This window comes from Rhinopithecus bieti, unplaced genomic scaffold (assembly GCF_001698545.2).
Source record: "Rhinopithecus bieti isolate Rb0 unplaced genomic scaffold, ASM169854v2 scaffold_23569, whole genome shotgun sequence".
Lineage (NCBI taxonomy): Eukaryota > Metazoa > Chordata > Mammalia > Primates > Cercopithecidae > Rhinopithecus > Rhinopithecus bieti.
The window spans coordinates 81255-85383 of record NW_016810816.1 but is presented as its reverse complement, the minus strand read 5'-3'; positions in this window follow the sequence as shown (position 1 = coordinate 85383).

Here is a 4129-nt window from a genome sequence, read left to right as displayed (position 1 = left end):
GATATGATTCCCTCACCTCCTGCTCTTCTTCATTCTCTCTGCCTATTATAATCCTACTTATTTTGCAAAGTTTATCTCAAATGACACTTCCATTGAGAAATCTTTCTTTATTCCTTGGGTCACTATGCACTTTCTTCTTTGTATTTTTATAAAACTTATTTACCCTTTTTTTGGTTGGGCATGGTGGTTCACACCTGTAATCCCAGCACTTTGGGAGGCTGAGGCAGGTGGATCATTTGAGGTCAAGAGTTCAAGAACAGCCCGGCCAACATGGTGAAACCCTGTCTCTACTAAAAATACAAAAAAATTAGCTAGGTGTGGTGGCATATGGCTGTAGTCCCATCTATTTGGAAGGCTGAGGCAGGAGAATTGCTTAAACCCAGGAGGCAGAGGTTGCAGTGAGCTGAGATCACACTACAGCAATCCAGCCTGGGAGACAGAGCAAGGCTTCATCTCAAAAAAATAAAAATAAAAACAAACAAACAAAAAAAGTATTTATCCTTTTTTATATCACAGTCTGAATTATCCTCTAGTTAGCAATATATGTGTCTTTCTTCCCAACTAGATTATGAGCTTCTTGTCAGGAGCCATTTTTATCTAAGAAGTTCTTATCCCCACCCTGTTCACACCCTAGTCCCCCTATGCCAGTTGTCTTTTTTCCAGTGCACTGTATGTTGTAAGTACTTAATAAAGGGAAAATAAAACTGAAAGTTTAGAATCAAGGTAGTAAGTATGAATTGAGGATATGAGGATCTAGCTCAGTTTGCTACGAAGTGCCCAAAAGATTTATAAATTGGTCTGTGACTTGAAGATATTTAATCAAGATTTACACAATCATGGGACATACTCCTCACACCTTATTAAGTGAGAAATATATTGTAAAGCAGGTAAGTATTGTGTATTTCAACAAGAGGAAAAATAAATTTGATTTCAAAGATTAGGAAAGCTGCAAGATCTTCTTTGAACTCAACTATTGAGATGGAAAAGAGGGAGAAGCTGTTTTAGATAAGAGAAACATTACTAGCAAATTAATTGAAGCAAATGCACAAGGAACAGGGAAGGGAGCACATGGCCAAGTTTGCTGCGATAAGGAGGAGAAAACAAGTTGATACAGAAAATGGTGGGATATCTAGAACACCAAAATAAGAAAAAATGATTTGGTTTGAAAAGTAATGGAAAATTTTACAAATTCTTGAGCAGTGCAGTATTATTTTTTCTCCCTTTCATTCAACAAGTGCTCAATTAGCACTAGAGTGCCAGACACAGCCAGGCACAGTGGCTCACGCCTGTAATCCCAGCACTTTGGGAGGCCAAGGCGGGCGGATCATGAGGTCAGGAGATCAAGACCATCCTGGCTAATACTGTGAAACCCTGTCTCTACTAACAAAACAAAAAATTAGCCGGGCTTGGTGGCCGGCGCCTGTAGTCCCAGCTACTCAGGAGGCTGACGCAGGAGAATGGCTTGAACCCGGGAGGTGGAGCTGGCAGTGAGCCGAGATCGCACCACTGCACTCCAGCCTGGGAGACAGAGCAAGACTCAAAAAAAAAAAAGAATTCCAGACACTATTGAAGATATTTGAAATACAGGATTGAATGTGTCAAAGAAACCCCTTCCCTTTAAGCCTATATGCTAATGATAGTGATGGGACAGGAGTGACCGATTATAAATGTCCTAACAAATACATAGTATATTGAAGAGTAAAGTGTGAAGAAGGAAACAACAGGGTAAAGGACAGCTGGTATGAGCAGAAAAGACAGTAGAGCAATTTCAGTAATTCATATGGGGAACCAAATCATAATAATATCAAAGTTTCTCTGAGGGCATTGTAGGATGTGGCAACAAATTCACCTCACAGAGTGAAGAAGTTGATGACCTCGGCTGCACTTTCTACGCTTTCTTAGATCTTCTTTAAATATGAATTATTTTCTACGAAGCATATTAGTCACACTTCCCCCAGTAACAGGTCAAACCAGCCTGAGAGTATTTTCTGCCTGTTTTATCTTGTATGTTCAGAACAGTGAATAAAATTGTAAAAATGAGATTAGTTTCATATGAATCAGCAAGATGATCATCAAACAGACTTTAGTGAAGGTCATTTGTTTTTACCTCATTATCTCACAGGGCATCTTTAATTAATTTCTAGGACTTAGTCCACAGAAATACACTGATGTCAGTGCAGAGAAATCCCTTTAGGATTTGGTGGAAAACATTAACTTTGCAGTGTAGCAGATATAATTATCAACACTGACCTACTAGTAGTCTCCTAGATTTTCGTTCTTTTAATCCCAAATGTTTTAGAGGCCAAGGTTTATATTCTTTAACTTTATGAAAACTACATCATAAAGGAAACAATGCACTGTTACAAAGCTCTTCTCAGGAAAATCTAGGTAAGAGAAGTGTGCTAACTTATTTTTACTTCTAATTTTAGCAACCATACATCTCTGAATTATTTAGTACCTCTGAATTATTTAGTAGCTTTTATTATTCTTAAATTTCAGCTTTTTTCTAATCTTTCTAGCGCTTTTCAAAATTGAATGCTATGAAGAACTAGCATGAAACACAGTACTGCAATTTGTCTTACTTTCTGATTGTAAGATAGAATTTCAAAACACATAGGTAAAGTTATGAAGAAATTCTGTTAAATAATTTAGGTATGTGCATTGAAAGTTATTGCTAACTTAACTGACTACATGGCTTACATTTATTATTTCAAAACAAATTAATAAAATAGCCCATGCTTTTAATTTTCATTATAATGTTTTGATATTTTGATTATAAAATATAAGTGTATTTTGACCATAGAACTTATATGATTTGAATTATCAGTCAGTACGTCCTAATGAGTCACTATGTAGGGAAAGGAAATAGCCTTTCAAAGCAAAACGAAATTTGACTTCAAAAATCCTATTAAGATTTAAAGGATTTTCTTTTTGTTCCTAAGTGTTAGAAAGCTATAGTATAAAGGTAAGTTTGCTTTTACTTAGTAGCTTTTAATCTGCTATAGTATACTTCAGAAAATCTTATATAATTTTCTGAAGAAACAGAAAATGGTAGAAAAGAGTCAATTTAGATAAAAGACATCTAAATTTTGTGTAATGATTTTATATATTTCTTTGTAGACTTTTCTTTAAAATTAATAGTCTGCAGAAACGAAAGAATCATTAAGGATCATTGGTAGAATTCATACAGCAACTTTACTCTTTCCAGGTCATCAGGGTGGAGCTAATATTGAAATTAATACTACCTTTTCCCCCATAGTATTTTAGAGCTCTTTTCACAGAAGTGTAAATCACAACTAATCTCAAAATGCTTACAATATAAGAAAATTGTATAGACTTTTATTTTTAAAAAGCAATGTATATACAGGCAAGAAATTCTGAATTGTGTTGAGTATATAAGAGAGGCTCTACCATTCAGAAAATAGAAATCTGTGTGGCCTGTGGCAATAGTTAAATCTTTAAGTAGCATTATAAAAAGTATTCCTTATCAAAAGGAGGAAGGATTTAGGCATTTAAGAGAAAATCAACAGGAATAATAGAATGGACAGAGTCAATGTTGATGAAAATGGGTGTGACACTGGGGAAAGGGATGAGAGAAGTGATAATCTGTGGATGTTTATTTCTTTAAATTTCCAAGATAATTTTCTTTAAAGATAAATATTTTCCTCCTCAGTTTTAGCGAATTTTATGCAGTTCCTAAGATATAAATTTAACGTATCTGTTATATGCTTTTTTTAGACATTCAGTCTACTGGAAGAATATATAACAATTATTTTCTTGAAGATATATATGTGTGTGTGTGTGTATATATAGTCCCATATAATATATATATTCTATATTATATGATATATATTATATATGTATCAAAAATTTGTTTTAAGGAGGATCTTCAATACAAAACTGACAGTAAAATTATTTGAGAACAATGAACCAGATATGTGTCCCCTACTTTTTTATGCTATCCTTGCATAAATTTATAAAGATTAACCATTTCCACTTTAAGCATCTTCCCTGGAATTATCAAAATATCCTTGTGAATCCTAAGGGTCAGAGCTTGAGGTCATAGACACTGACACTGTATTTTTTTTTTTTTTTTTTTTTTTTTTTTTTTTTTTTTTTTTTTTTTTTT